Source organism: Myotis brandtii, unplaced genomic scaffold, assembly GCF_000412655.1.
Source record: "Myotis brandtii unplaced genomic scaffold, ASM41265v1 scaffold46, whole genome shotgun sequence".
Taxonomy (NCBI): Eukaryota; Metazoa; Chordata; class Mammalia; order Chiroptera; family Vespertilionidae; genus Myotis; species Myotis brandtii.
In genome coordinates this window covers 594,960-611,813 of record NW_005367587.1, presented here as the reverse complement: position 1 = coordinate 611,813, position 16,854 = coordinate 594,960, and the positions used below count along the sequence as shown (strand labels likewise).

Here is a 16,854-nt window from a genome sequence, read left to right as displayed (position 1 = left end):
TGGTTCTTTATTTACATTATTGGTAGTGGGAAAGAAGTTTGTAATATAATTTAATTAGAGGCATAGCCAATTTCATCAAAGAAAACAAAGTGATGAGGTTTTACTGTTATTTTTATAGAAATAGGAACCCAAGGCTATGGATTCATTAGATCTTAAGAAGGGTGAAGCACACAAGATAGGCAACTTTCTGTACAGCTTATTCCTAATTCAGGATAAACTGGATCTTAGAATGGGGGGTTCACAGACCAAGGGTTTCTGATTTCACATCAAAAGCCTCCTGTGACGTGTCCTGGTCTTGTTCTCTAAAATTAAAACTCGCTGATTATTTACAGCAAATGTATTCTGGAGACATTTTCCCCACCAAATTTCTGACTTAGTACTAGTGGTAGTATTCAATACTTTTATAAAGCAAACAAAAAATATTTTTAATTTTTATGTTTCTCTTATGAGACATTAATGCCACTTTCCTTTTATATAGCACTTACTGTTTACAGTTTGAAAACTACACACCAGAAAAAACAACACAAAACACATTGTCTTTCTCAAGCTCATCAAAAGTAGAGATATATAATTTAGCCACAATTTTCACAGACAGTAAAGCAGTGGTAGGAGTAACCTTCAGATCAGAATGTTTATTTTCTAGGGTAGTCCTCAGGCCTGGTTTGCCAATCTGCCCTTGTGTAGTTGGACCATTGAGTTTCCTAGTCTGCATTCCAAGCCCCCAAACTCTTGCTTTGAGCAAGCATTTGGGGCCTACTGGGGGTTGGCTATGTCACTTTGTCACAACCACTTAAGTTGGTTCAGAACCTCTAAGACAGCCGTGGGCAAATTACTGCCCGCGGGCCGGATACAGCCGGTTTGAAATGAATAAAACTAAAAAAAAAAAGACCGTACCCTTTTATGTAATGATGTTTACTTTGAATTTATATTAGTTCACACAAACACTCCATCCATGCTTTTGTTCCGGCCCTCCAGTCCAGTTTAAGAACCCATTGTGGCCCTCGAGTCAAAAAGTTTGCCCACCCCTGCTCTAAGAGGAGCTCCTGAAATTTCCCTAGAATTCTTTTAAAAAAGAAAAGAAATTACAACAAAAGCCTTATGAAACCATATTTCTTCAAATATTCTCCTAAAAAATTACGAAAACTTTACTGTATGATGTTGGGTTTTGGCTTACACATAATGAGTGCTTTTCCTGGGCTGCATTCCTCATGCTTACCGTCCTTCTGGTCACAATGAATGTTCAATTTCTTTCTCTCAAAGTCTGGCCATTGCCAATTTTGATATGTATCTTCACTGAAATTTACTACTCTAAATTTAAAATGGGGTTGATGTTTCACTCTTTCACTTTTTGAAGATTCAGGAAGTTTTATTGTGCATTTATCAAAAAATCACTGTAGAACTTGGCCCAAAATCCTATTTTTTAAACAAATATATCATTTTCTAAAAACATGAATACCATTAGCTATTTTCACCCTTTCTCTTAATCTCAAATTTCTTCAACTTTTATTCTAAGTAATTGGGTCCTGGAAATATACTAGTAAGTAAAAATTAAGAGTTCTAGAAGATTATCAAAGTTTGCTATTCTTCGTTCTATTAAAAAATGGACTTGCTATCATGCTGTTTGTAACCTTTATAGTGTATCATTTTTATAAATGTAAATTATGTAGATATTAAGGCATATTTACAGATGCTCATTAGCAAAAGTATGGAGGAAAATCCCGCATATAAACACTCACCTTCCCCCTGCACTGTGAATCTTGGACATGAGAAAATATCTTTCCAACAGTGCAATATCATGTTGTGCTTGGTGAATTTTAACATTTGCATTCCTTAGTGTTCATGTTTATGAAGCATTGAAGACTTATGACCTCTTTTTCTTCTTAGCTGCACATGGCTCAATCTAATAAATTTTGAATACAGATTCAATATGGTTATTATCCCAATCATACCATATTTAAAAACAATGTTCTAGACTGTGTTTCTCTGACAGCATGACTCCACAAAGAAAATGAAACCAGCCCTAACAAAACCCTCCTTAAAACGGAGAGTGAAATGGAGCTTGCAAGAACTGCTTTGAAAAATGGTTTGAACAGCTACTAACAACCAATTTTTCAAACACTGTTGTAGCCATTTCAAGCTGTTGAGTGGACGGTACACAGGAAAAATCAATAAAAGGAAAAGATCTCTATCTGTCACAGATGCAACCTAAAAATACCTTTAAGACCAATTCCTTCTCTATGTAACTATTATTGCATTCCACCAAAAGGTGTTGAAAAAAACCAGCTAACTTCTACTAGAACAAAGTGTCCAGAGAAGCAAGTCTGTAAATAATTAAAAGAATAAACTAGAGTAGAAGAAGGGAATTGAGGGGTTGGGGGAGGAGATTAGGCACTTAAAATGTTGAGTGTACCAAAACCAGAAAATCCAGGGAAAGAAAGAATGTGTTCTTCAAAAGAAGATATTTTCCATCCTTCACCAGTAACAGAGTTGATAGTCTGATAATGGAAGCCCTCTGGGTGAAGTTGGGGGAAGAACACTGTCTTAGCAAAGGCTTCACTAGGTTTTCAATGCCCAGGGCAATCTGATCAGTGCGTCCTTGTTTCTAGAATTGAGTAAACCAAACCAGGATGAACAACATATGGTTTAATAGTTAACTTGTAGAACAAGGGACAGGGAGATGCTTTTATGCCATGGTCCCAATGTTCATTTCAATCTCATTGCTAAAATCTGTTCTGAGAGCATTTACAGCTTTCCGGAGAGTCTGATTTTGGCTGAATCCTGAAGATAGAAATATAGCCTTAATGACCTCCTTGTTCTGGAGTCTCCCTTATTACAGGTGAATCTTTGGGATAACTCATGCTCTAGAATCCAAAGTATTGGTATTACTAATATTATTATTACTATCTTATGTTGACAGTGATCTCTCCATTTTCCTCTTCTAGAAATAAGTGAATTTTGTGAATATGCAGAGTTGTTTTCTCTGAGTTTCTCTGAGAAAGTGTGTGTCTTCTTCTAAGTTAGAATTTGAGATATTCTGAAATATAGCTGTATGTGCAAGTCCAATCCTGCTTTTTAATGACCATGGACAGAAAAGGTCCTAAAACCAACCTTTTATTTCACAAAGGGAGAGGACAAAGGAAGGGAGAGAATTTTGTCTGATTGTATAGTTTGGATAGTGGTATTTTTCTAAGAGCTCTGCTTTCTTAGAATCCTAATCAGACGCTTCCCCTATGACTAAAAGAACCTTCCCAGCTCTTAGCATCAAACAAGAAAATTGAAGGCGAATGCGGTTCTGAAATTGTTGGAAAACTCAGGTATGGAGTTGCTGTTAGTGTTATAGATAAAGTAAACAGCAATAGTAACAACAAACAAAAAATTATACTTCTCCCTCCTTTCTCTCTAGTTCCATTTAAAAACCACCACCACTATAAAAATAGCCTAGGAAAGAGAAAATGCAATCTGTAGTTTGGGTGTATGACCATAGAGTGTATTAGTATATCTTCATTGTAGTTCCTCTGCCACACATTGAGTTATTTGTTTCTGATGTTTTTCAAAGTTCACCTTTATGTATGTCTCCTTAGTCGCTCTAATAGTGTCAGTATTTTCTCTTCATTCTCTCCTGTTATTTGAGCTCTTTTTTTTTCCTGTGTACAAAAAGGCTCTTTTCTCTAGCCATTTTGCATACATTCTCCATTTTACTGGGACAATTGGGTGTTTCTATATGATGCCTTTTAAAGTGATAAGATAGCAAGAAAAGATTGCAAACAATAGTTTACCAGTATCATTGAAAAATTAGCAACTGTATATTCTATATACACACACAGTGGCTGCATAAAATGAAAATTCTATTCATGCCTGATCTCTTCTGCATTTAATAGTGACTATTGCAGTGGCATCCAGGCACTTTATGTTATTTCCTCTTATTATTATTTACCACCTGATCATTCCAAAGTGCTTTTACATCAGAGAATTTCATTAGCAACCCATTCCCTCGCTCTTTGTTTTTCTGCACCCTTGCATGTAAAAATATCAAGCAGCTATATCAGATAAATTACAGTAAAAAGATCGAGTGCTGCTGACAGGAGGTTGGGGAGAAAAATCCCAAAGCATCTCCTAAAATCCAGCTTATATTTTATAGTATCTAAATAATAATATTACAGAAATATATATATACTTGAAGCACAGTGTCTACACACCTATTTGTTATGGTTTCCACCATTGCAAAATCAGAAATGTGAGGTGAGCAAGGGGAATACTGTCTGCACTTCACGTATTGAGAGGTCTGAGCGATTGTACCTATTCACTGTAGAACACTTGTAATTTTTTATTGCTTCTTGAGCTGCTGGTAGCCCAGAATTATACAAGTCAATTTATTTTAAAATCCAAAAAGTTACAGTTTTATTTTTTAGCTAAGAAGATAGAGACTTGTTTATAAAAAGGTTCATTGTGATTATAGATGAAAGTGCGTGGTTGGTACCTTAACAGTTTGATTGAATTAAAATCAAGTTCACTCTGGGGTTTCCTTCTCAGCTTTACTCCTTGCTTTCTCTTTGACTCCAAGCTAATTGCATAACCTCTGGTTGACTTGTGCCTCATCTACACAGTCAAAGTAAAATTCAGAAATGAGGTTATTAATCTCACTAATGTGGGCTAAAACATTATTTTAAGAATTTTAGATTTTGACTTAAGCAGATAGTAGTAAAAGCTAACAATTTTATGCACAGGCTCCTTTTATCCTTAGACAACAACCCTAATGAAGTAGGTGCATCAGAACCATCTGGAGATGGTGAGTCACCTCTTGGGCTTGTTACAACACATTGCTGGGACAGACCCCAGAGTTTCTGATTTTGAGTCTAGGAGAGATTGGTAATTTGCATTTCTAACAAGTTTCTAGTTAATGCTGGTGGGTAGGACACTTTTAAAATCACTGCACTACAATCAGAGAGCTGTGTCTTCAGTACAGAAGAGGAAACAAAGGCTTAGGGGGCCTCAGTCATGGCAGAGTGGCAGAGTGCAGAAGAAAACCTAGGACATCTCATATAAAATCTTGTGGTCTTTATACTACCCACATTTTTTTCTTTACTTCCACTGCTTTTATGATTTTAATGACTTTCGCTTGCCTTGAGATCCTGAGTAAAATAGCATTGTAAAGGAGTGGGAATTGGGTCTTTCCCCCTGGGATCTGGTTGCTGCTCTTATTGGATTTGTGAAAGGAGAGCGGCAGGCCATTCCAAATGTTAGTGATTAGCTGTGGTATGAAGGGCTTTTAAGGTCAGTCTTTACTTCCCTTTTGGGAATGAGTGTAATAAATTTGAGTCTTCCTTGTGTTCATTCATTATAGCCTGTAAATAGATATAAGCAGGTTCTCTTTGGTGGAATTGTAACCTATTCTGCTGTGACAATGCTTTGTAAAAATTTCCCACATTTATGTTACTTCTACAGAAAGTCATAACAATCAAATGTGGCAAAGAGTACCTGGCGGGGCAACAGAAAAGCCATTTTAAAGAGATTGAGGACACTTGGTTTCAGTGCTGTCTTACCCTAGCACAGGTCTGCTGACCTTCATGGGAGGCAGACAGCATAGTGCAGTGATTGGCAGTCCAGCCTGCATGTGACAGTCACCCAAGGGAGCTTTGAAACAAACAACCATGTCTGGGCCCCATGCACAAGAAATTCTGATTAATTGTTCTTGGGATAGGGACTGGGTATAAGTAGTTTTTAAAAGTTTTCCAGGTGATTCTAATCTGCAATTTGAGTTAAGAACTACTAACCTACTGGTTAAGGGCATGGATTTTGAAATCAAGACACATATCTGAGTTCATATCTTGGCTCTTCCACTTAACTGTGAACCCTGGAACAAGTTATTTAATCTCTTTCAGATATAGTTTTCTCATTTGTAAATACAATAATAATGCTTGCCTTGTAGGCTATTTGTGAGAATTCAATGAGATGATATATTTAAATGTTTAACATAGTTCCTGGCTTGCCGTATGGATCTATTTTATTGCATGGTAGCTGTTGTTATTGTTGTAATGTACATTTGGTTTCGTAAGTGAGTAGGACACTTTAATATATGAGATGGAGGACAAATGTCACAGAATTATCTATAGATCCTTGTCTGTCACCTTATTCACAGTGTCCTGCTCAGTTCCATCACGTCCTTTCACTTCATAAATATACATATTTTGTTAGGTGCAGTCTTTGACAGACTCAAAGTTTATTACCATAGTTTACTATTTTTTATTGCTACTCTGTCCTACTCCTTTTCATTAAGACTGAAAACTTGAAAAATAAAATAAATCCACTGAAATTCCCATAGGAGGTAATGGAGGTTGATGTTTGGTTGACATATAGGCATAAGAAACAAATGGCAAAGCTTGTGTAAACATCTACAGAAACTAACATGCCTCCTCAGTGATTGCTATTTTTCTGCCATCACCCATTCTAAGAGTTCAATCATTGGTCACTTTCATCACAGAGGCGGAAGCTCCTTTTCTCCTTAGACTACAACCCTAATGGAGTAGGTGCATCAGAACCACTTGGAGATCACTGCAGTTTGTTATTTCCCTTCATTTTCCCTGACTTCCTCTGGTAAGTCTTAAATAAAGCTAAGTGCACAGATGAGCAGTAATGACTTCTTAAGGCAGTCATGGTTTTCTAAGCCCATTTGCTATGTTTACAAAGTTATACTTTTTAGATCATTTTACATCATTAATTTTAAAAATTAGATCCTTTGGGAAAAAATCTCCTCTTGTATCTCCCTTAAAGTATACAAATTATGTCTTTGGATGGACAGAGAGGAATTATTTGACTGTCCAATAAAAGTACAGATGGTTCCATTTTCCTTGACTCATCTTACAGCACACATTAGTCAGGTCACATGCCTATTTCGGAATTTTTGTAGCACTAGGTCACTTGCCGAGCTTTGGGGCACATAAAAGACCATTTGCCTGGCTTTTAAGTTTGTGGATCTTACACTGTGCCTGGCATGGAGATAGGAAGGACATTTTTTTTCCATTAAGCTTTTTCACTGTGTTTTGAAAGGAAAAGTTGAAACAGAGTCCCTACTGAGATTTTAACATGTTCCATGGTGGTAACCATAGGAAATAGGGAAACAGAAAATTTTTGGACAGAAGGAAGCCAAGGAGTCTATCTCAGCTTGTCCTCACCTCTCAGATACCAGTTGGATTCTACAATATTATTTTTATCTAGGTGTATATCTAATGCTTTGTATTTCTGTAGCTTGCCTTCTGACAGAAGAGAAACATTGCTACTGATCATCATGAAAAAGATTGCTCTCTAAACCATACGCAGTTCCCTATTCTGGAAAACTCAATGGAAACATTCATTCAGATGTTAATAAAGCTAAATCATGGACCTTTTTATTTGGAAAAATCCATTTTGATGTTTAATGGAATTCTCACAGGGTGTTAAGATAGAGCCTATGTAAACTCCAGTTAAGGAGAAAAGTACTTGTTTCACACAAAGATATATAAACACAATAATGGCTTTTTTCCCCATTAAATTCAGAGTGGTTAAGTTCACACAAGTTCATGCACATACACACACACACATCTTACACACTTATTCTCTACCTATACTCTCTTCCCTCACCTACCCCTGTCCTTATCTGGACAATAAAAAATGCTGAAAGCTAAATCAGCCCCCATTTTTTAAAGATTTTATAATACCAAGTAAAAGTGTTTAAACACTTCCCTAAAAATGTAATTATGAACATTTTGATGTATACTTGTGTATGTGTTGTGTATGTATTGTGTGTGTGTGTGTGTGTGTGTGTTCTTTCAATCTGCAGGGAACATATTTCAAATAGTCTCATCCGATAGAGCTCTGTTGAAAAGTCACCAATTCATTAACATTACATCTGTGCTAATAGTTTCTATTTTTTTATTATATGGCGGTTATTATAAATGAGATCCTAGATACCACTTTTCATTGTTACATTGGAATAGTGAAATAGAGCTAACCAAGTAGTAGTCATGGCTATTAGTAATTTTTTGATACACATTCAGTGTGGCAGCAGTCATATTTTCTTTCTCATATCCACACTAGCACCAAACCTTAAAATGAATTTTGAAAATTAAGAATTATAAGTTTTTTAAAATGTAGCTATTACCATGTCAGAAATAATACCTCACAAGACTGCTATTAATATCATTATCAATAATCAAAATTGCCATTTCAAACTAGATCACCCTAGATTGCATAATCCTATACTAACACAATAAAATTCATTTTTCCTAGTCCATTTTTGAAATATAAACACCATGTACACATAAGTATATGTGAAATATCTGAGAGATACATAACTCATAGCATAGGCATAGTCCATAAAGGCAGGGGAAGGTTTGCTCAAGGAGCCGATTGAAAGGCAGGGTGGTATATCCTCAGAATGCCTGTGCTCTGGTTCAGACATCCACCACTTAATGAGTTAACCGTTGTTAAAGGATTGAACTTCCTGTGCATTAGTTCCACATCTGGCCCAATGTCAACATAAAGCCTCCTACATTTTAATAATCTTCAAAATATTTAAGGTCTTAAAATTATTTTGAAATGGTTAATATTATATGCAAATATAGTCTGTCAAAGGTCAAGTTTTAAATGGGAATTGGAACCAAATTGCTGAAAAAAGTTTCCTTGTTCCAAATGTTAAACAAATTAAATGATGTCAAAGCCTCAAGGATTTGCACAGTTGACAATAAACGTAGAGACAGAGAGAAGAGGCTGGCTAACTAAGGCAGTGACAGCGGATTATGTTTTATTTTTAATTTTTTTTATTGTTGACACTATGCAGATGCCCCCCACCCCCTTCCTTTGCCCACCTCCACCCAACCCCTGTCAGCCTTCACCACATTGTTGTCTGTGTCCATGGGCTATGCATAGATGCATGTATGTTCTTTGGCTAATCTCTCCCAGAGTAGACTATGGTTTTTAAATTCATAGTTCTAAGAAATCAGAGACACTGGAATCTTTGAGGAAGCACATAACTTAATCAAATGTGTTCAAGTCTACTGAATTCTCTACTGTTTGATGCAAAGGATCAATTGAAAGGGTTTATCTCACTATAGCAAGCTTTTGTGAGATACAGGGATTTTGCCCTAAAGGTGTTCTCATACTTATTGTACCTCACTAGCTTATTTAAACTGCAAATTCTAGCCATATTCCTCATCTGATTCCTTGGTAGATCATGAGTGGGCCTATGATTTTTCATTCTGACCTACTTCCCTGGCGATGTGGTTGTTGATGTCCTTGGAAACACACTTTGAAATTGTTTGCCACAGCTATTCAATGCTCTAGCCTTTAGGTATGTAGTTTTTGGTTATGAGAAACACTGAAGGGGTTATTTAATGCTCTGTAAAGCCCCTGCAGACAGAACTTTTCATTTGTTTCAATGGAAATTCAATATCTTTGAAATTTTCTCTGTTTGTTCCTACTAAATTTGCATGTTTTAGCATTTAGGAAAGAATGCAAATAGATCTGTTCGGTCAGAATTTTTACTTAATTGGCACTATAGAATTTATTAGTTTAGAGAGTCTTTTACACATTTTGGTATTTTTTTGTCCTCTTTTTATGCATGTGCCCAGCTGTCTTGACAATACTAAAATGAATTTTAAAAGCATAAATGAACAGTTCCATTTAATATATTTATCACATATTGTCATATGAGGTACTAATGCCATCTGATTTAACCTCTCTAAAATCTTTGAGTCCATAAGGGTAAGCAAGAAATATCCCCATTACTGAGAAAATTTTGTCATATGAAAGAAATATCTATCTTATTCCACATATTCAATTCCTTGTCATTTTACATTATAAATAAATAACAAACCAATTTGGCACATGCCCGCCGATTAAAAATAAAAGTTGTCAGAGTGAGAAGGGAAAGACAAAAATATGAATTATTAATTATAATATTGAGCAGCACAAAAAAAGCCTAACATGAAATAATATCACTTAAAAAGAGATCTTATGAAAATAAAAATAGGACGATGATATAGTCTTTATCATACAATTTGCATTGTTGTCATTTAAACTCAGAAATGTATTTATCATATCTAGTGTATCTATATCAAATTTTATGAAAATATATTTTAACCATGGCAAAATTGTTATTTATAGAAGGGTAGCATAAAAGAAAAGCTCCTTTATAAAGTGATACATTAAATTATCATATTGGCCATATTCTCACATATTATTATTTTCTAAATATCCACTACTAGAAAAAGAAAGAACACTTTATTAGAAGAAAGAGTGATATTTTTCTTTTTAAGATGATTTTAGAAGTTAGTATAGTTCATATTGAATGGGAGTGAATGTGTTTGTTGTTGTTTTTACCTAAATAAAGATATCAAATGATTATACATTGAATACTGGTTTATAACTAAATATAGGTTTTTAGCAGAGTAGAGTGAGTTCTTTCCAAGAAGGGAAGATATCAAGGCATTAATGGAAATACAGATATACAATATTTATGACAGGTGACCATTCTTTTCTTTAATAGGCTAGCCTTTTATTTTGGATATTTTAAAAGTTTTATTTCTGATAAAGTTTCATTTGTTTCAAAAAGAAAAGGTCTTAAAATGTTATTAGGAAACAAAAGCAATTATGAAAAAATGTCCCACATTTAGAGTAATTTCATAGGAGTTATTAACATAAATTCTGAGAAAAAATTTTTATTTGCTATTTCCATGGATAGCAAGATTGGTTCTGTTTAGTAGTATTTTTATTTTAACACTAGAGGCCCAGTGCATGGATTTGTGCACTGGTGGGGTCCCTTGGCCTGGCCTGTGCCCTCTCGCAATCTGGGACCCCTTGGGGTGTGTCAGAGAGCCGGTTTTGCTCCATCCCTGCAGGCCCGATCCAGACAGGAGGGAGCCCAATCCTGTGCATTGAGGGTCTGCCCCCTCGTGGTCAGTGTGCGTCATAGCGACCAGTTGACCAGTCGCTTAGGCTTTTATATATATACTAGAAGCTCGTTGCACCAAGATTCGCGCAATAGGCCTTCCTTCCCCTGGCTGCCAGCACCAGTTTTCCTCCTGCAGCCGGGACCCAGGCCTTTGGTCTGGCCGCAGTGGAGAAGCCAAGCCTCAAGGCTAGGTTTCTCCCCTCCGCAGCAAGGCTTGGCTTCTCTGCTGAAGCCTCTTCAGTCTTCAGTCTTCGCTCTTCACTCTGGCCAGAGCCTTCAGTCTTTGCTCCGCGCCTGCGTATGCAAATTAACCGCCATCTTTGTTGGATTAATTTGCATACTCATCCTGATTGGCTGGTGGGTATAGCGGAGTGACACCAATTTGCATGTTTCTCTTTTATTAGTGTAGACTAGAGGCCCAGTGCACGAAATTCGTGCATGGGGTGGGGGGGTGCCTCAACCCGGCCTGCACCCTCTTCAATTTGGGATCCCTCTCGTAATCCAGAACCACTGGCTCCTAACCGCTCACCTGCCTGCCTCCCTGATGCCCCTAACTGCTCTCCCCTACTGGCCTGATCCCCCTAACTGCCTAACTGGCCCCTTCTCCCACAGCTCTGGTCTTCTCACCTTCTCCCCTCTTGCGTGGTGCCGGCCTTCTCCCTTCTCCCTTCTCCCGCAGTGCCGCCTTCTCCCTTCTGCCTTCTCCCTTCTGCCTTCTCCTGCGGCACCTTCTCCCGTGGCCTCTGCAAAAGGGACCAGGGCGCTGGACCGGCCCTCACAGCCACCGTGGCTGCAGGCCTTTGGCCCTTGCAGCCGCTGTGGCTTTGTCTAGAAGGACGTCCGGAAGGATGTCTGCAAGACGTCCAGTCTAACTAACATATTACTCTTTTATTAGTATAGATAGATTCTATAAAGCTTCTTTGACTTGTATTAAGTTTGCTTGTTCCATTTCAGTTGGTTTTGTTTATCCTGTCTTGATAGTTTATTCTCTCAGGCATGATGTTATATTGCCATCTCAATTTCCTTGGCAGTATCTTTTTTTTAGTTTTTAACTGAATTTAATGCTCATGGAAGTTTAGAAGCAGGTTCATATTCAGGCACAAGGCAAAAAGTCACCCATCTGCTTGCATCTTTGCAATAAACCATTCGATTTTTAGTTGCCTACATGAAATATTTTTTCAACTACAAAATCCCTAGAATTCTATTTAAGAAACATTTTTGTGTCATAGGATACTGTGTTCCAATGTCTGCCAACATGGTGTTATAATTTTAATTTATTTTGTCAATGAATTTCTAACTTTGGCTCTTAAAAATATGTCATCCTCATTGCTATTGCCATTATCACCATGCATTTTTTAAACATCCCATCTATATTTTTATACACAAAGATATTGTCCCTCAATGTAGGTTATGCAGTAAAGAAATAAAATACAGTAAAAAGTTATACTTCTCTTACTTCTCATTCTATTCTTACTAGTAGTTCCCATTCGATCAGAGAACACCGTCCCTTCATTGTTATTGTCTTGTCCAAATATTCCTCCAGAGGTGCCGTTCCTGGCTCCTCTCATCTTCAGAGACTGGCTTCCCATGTAAATCATGTAATTTTCATGGCCTTCCATTTCTTTTTTTGTTTGTTTCTTTGGAGTTCACTGATTCCCACTATTTCACAGCTGCTGTCAACAGCTGCTCTCTCTTGGTGTGATTTATACAGGGTGGGGCAAAAGTAGGTTACGGTTTAAGTAGGTGAAACAATTTATTCTTGTATTATTATTTATTAATTATTGTATTGTTTTCCATATGAGCAGCTATAAACCTTTTTCCCCACCCTGTATTTAATAACATCCCTTTTTGCCTAATTTTGATAACCATTTATCTCAATAAATTCCTTATAATGTTTAGTTCTTCCTTAAGTTTTATTTTCTAAACCACTGAGTAAAGAACAAGAAAATAACACAAGCAGTGACCACAAAAGCAAGTACAGAACGACCAAAATCAAGTGGAGCAATCCTGTCTGATGATTGTGGTGGAGGTGAAGAGATATCAACCATAGATCATTCTGGAAGCAAAGAAAAAGAAATCTAAATAGAACATTGTTCCAGAAGGGAAAAACATGTAGTCAGTAAATTATGAGTAAAATCAGGTCATAGAAAAAATAACCAGAAGGAAACAGCTGGCTTTTAGGTGTTGAGCAATTTTAATAATTAAAGTTAATATTTATTGAGATTTTTTAAGTGCTAGGCAACATGCTAACCAACATTTATTTATTTATTTATTTATTTATTTATTTATTTATTTCCTTACTACAAATCTATGAGGCTAGGTATTCTTTTTATTTCCTCCATTTTACAGAAATGAAAACTGAGGCTTCAACAGTTTAAATAATTTGCCCAAGGTCACATAGGTGGGACTGTGCAGCCAGAAGAGAAACTCTTTAACCTTGATACTGGTACCATTCATTAGATAGCTTTTGAAAAATGCATATATACAAAATTCTTATTTGACTTCTCTGTATAGCCACTATGAAACACCTCAAGTCAGTTTCTTCTTTTGGCTTGAATTCTCAACCTAAGTATGTGCCCTGACCAGGAATCGAACCCACAACATTTTCGGTGTACCAGAGGATGCTCCAACTAATGGAGCTAACCGGTCAGGGCTCAATTTATTCTTGACTTATACTTCAGTGTTCTAAAAGTTCAAAGTGTTTTATAGTAGAGCAGAGTTCAGGTTTCAGAAAATGCAATTTTCCTGAAGTTTACTAGTTTCATTCTCTGTAGTGGTGAAAAGTCATTTTTGGCTCAGTCTTTCCCTAACTATAGAAGATGGCTGATTAATGTTTGGGTAAAAAAATCTTTTGGAAGCTTTTAATATAATATATTTTGAGTAATTGTAAAATAAATGAATAAATGCCCATGTATTACATAATTAATATAAGCAATGCTTCTTAGATCATTAAAGAAGTTTCCATTGACTTATTTCTTGGTTATTACTGGTTAAATTTTAAACTAATATATTAAATTCTGATAATCTGGCTTTCTAAAAATATCTGATAAATTTCATGTACTGGTTAAATTTAAGACAAGGTGACCTTTTTTGATGTCTGATGATTTTATGATAATCTAAAATATATTTTTTTTATTGATTTCAAACAGGAAGGGAGAGGGAGAGAGAGATAGAAACATCAATGATGAGAGAGAATCATTGATCAGCTGCCTCCTGCACGCCCCCAGCTGGGGATTGAGCCCGCAATCGGGCATATGCCTTTGACTGGAATCGAACCTGGGACCCTTCAGTCCGCAGTCCGATGCTCTATCCACTGAGCAAAACCAGCTAGGGCAAATAATCTATTCCTCAGTGTAAAAGTATAATCTTTCTTAAGCTTGAAGGAATAGTAGCAAGCATATGAAATTGAGTTTATCTGCTGTATACAGTGGCCTGAACCAGCAAGTGGATAAATTCAGAAACCGAGTCTCCTGGAGCCAGAAATTGAGAATCAAACTGCCTTGAGTTGGAGGGTTCATACAAATCATTTCATACAAAGATTTTTCACGTTTTTTTTTTAAACCACAGAACCTTCTTTTCAAAATAAATCTTTTTAGAAACTTTACACATAAATAAGTAGTATTTTGTTAAAATAAGCTCATTTTATAAATTCAAATTATTTATCATATATTAATAAGAATATAATGGCAAATATGCAAATAAATAGAAACTCACAATTTATTATATTGGCTTAAGCATTCAGTGTATTTTTGTATGAGGAATAGAGTACTATATGATGTGAAGAAAATCATAAAACATAGGTTAAGTAGTTGCATATAGTAACAGTTTTTTTGTTGTTTGTGTTTGTTTTATAAACAGCTTGCCTTCCAATCTCAGGGCCTTAATTTGAGGCCCGCATAAAAACTAGTTAACCGTATAAAAACAAGTTAACATATTTAATACGTAACAACACATTGGTCTCTAATGTGTTTTAAAAATGTATACAATATATTTAAATTTTGCACGTCATTCTTCTCATACTGTTAAATTGATGCAAATATATGTTTTGAAATTTACGTTTTAATTTAATATTAAGTTATTCAATCATCTCTTTGTAAGCTTGGGGACTATGAAGCATATTCTGAAGTCCAGTAATTTGGTTCAAATTTTTTATTTGGTTGAAATAAGGAAGTAGCTTTATTTTCTCTTTCAGTTCCTCAATTAGCTAAGGGCAGTTCTACCTCTGGGCATGCTTTATTTTGTGGATTTTGGTATATAGTAGTTGCCCCTTATCCATTGTTTGTCTTTCTGCAATTTCAGTTATCAGTGGTCAACTGCTGTCTGAAAATATTTAATGGAAAATTTCAGAAATAAACAAATCGTACACTTTAAATTGTATACCATTCTCTGAAGCATGATGAAATCTCTCATCAGCCCTCTCTGTCTCACCTGAATGTGAATCATCCCTTTGTCCAGCATCTCTAGGCTGCATATGCTCCCCACCTGTTAGTCACTTAGTTCTCTTGATTATCAGATTGACTGTTGTGATATCACAGTGCTTATGTTCAAGTAAGCTTGTATTTGATGAGCATTTTACTTGCTAATGGCCCCTAAATGCAAGAATAGTGATGTTGGCTATTCAGATAAACCAAAGAGAAGCCGTAAAGTGCTTCAAGTGAAAATTTATGTATGTAGAGTATGTAGAGGATAACACATAGTGCACAAATATAGGGGTCAGTATTATCTGTGGTTTCAGACATTCACTGGGAGGTCTTGGAACATATTCACTGCAGATAACAGGGGAACTACTGTATTTGAATTATTTCTTCAAGTAGGTAAAACTCCTGAGGGGCAAGAATCCTTTTTTTTTGTTTTGTTTTGTTTGCTATGCAAGCCTAATACTACACGTTGTACATAGACATAGAGTGTGTCCAGATGCATATGGTTACCGTCTGTATTCACTAGAGAATTTGGAAGAGGAGCCCAAATCTCAGTCTCATCCTGCTCTGATCTCCTATTCTATATTTCTACTTCTGTTTCTGCATGATGCTGTTGATAGCAAAAGCAATCCAGTGAATTCTCTAGGCTTCCAGTAGTTCCAAAAGTGGGGCTATGAATTAATAAACTGTGGCTTTGAGAGGGTGGAGCTTTGAAAGAATAAGATTGATAGAGTAGGAGTACAAGGTTCAGGGACATAACTTCTGATGAACTAGAGCAAAGAGAAGGAGGAAGAGAGGATTAAGAGGTAGAAAAGATGCGAAAAAGGGTAAAAACTAGTGTAGAAGAAGAAAGAATCATTACATGGTAGAAGCAAGTAGTTCTGGTAAAACAATAAAGCATAAAGCGGTGGTTTATAATCCAAAATAGTTCTGGTAGTTCTGTAGAAAACTTTGAAATGTAAAAAAGAATGACCAAAAATCAGAATTGACTACCTGGGCCAAAAATGAAAAAAAAAAATTAAGTCCAAAGAGAGAATGTGATATAAAATGTGATATCAACTAAATGACACCAGAGCCAGAACTAGAAAAACTGTGGAATTTGGAATACTCTGCTGCTTTTCAGCCTTCCATCAGGTATGGGTTTCCAGGTGGGCTAAACCATTAGGGACCAACCTATTATGAATGTCAAGCCACATTGAAACTATTACTTGATAAGCCAGTGAGGAATTGAGAGCAAATATAGTATGCTGTGAATTCACAGAACCCAAACTAAATCTGGTCTTTTGGTGTGTTTTTTTTGTTGGTTTGTTTGTTTCTTTATAAATGGGTAACATTTCCTTACTAATGTATTTGGAAAAAAATATATTTATAATATACTAGAGGCCCGGTGCACAAAAATTTGTGTACTGGGGGGGGAAGGGGGGGGTCCCTCAGCCCGGCCTGTGCCCTCTCGCAGTCTGGGACCCCTCGGGAGATAACGACCTGCTGGCTTAGGCCTGCTCCCGGGTGGCA

General features: G+C 36.3%; 1 protein-coding gene across 4 annotated transcripts in view; it reads left to right on the top strand.

The window, feature by feature from the left end:
- Positions 1 to 16,854, top strand: part of ZBTB20 (zinc finger and BTB domain containing 20) — an 853,596-nt gene that overhangs the window by 367,727 nt on the left and 469,015 nt on the right. Inside the window, exon 1 of one of the 4 annotated variants that reach the window (XM_014546955.1) lies at positions 2,734 to 2,836. The exons of the other annotated variants lie outside the window; for them this stretch is intronic. The gene's annotated coding sequence lies outside the window, so the exon portion shown is untranslated. Of the gene's footprint in view, positions 1 to 2,733; positions 2,837 to 16,854 lie in introns of those variants that run through there. 4 annotated transcript variants of the gene reach the window in all.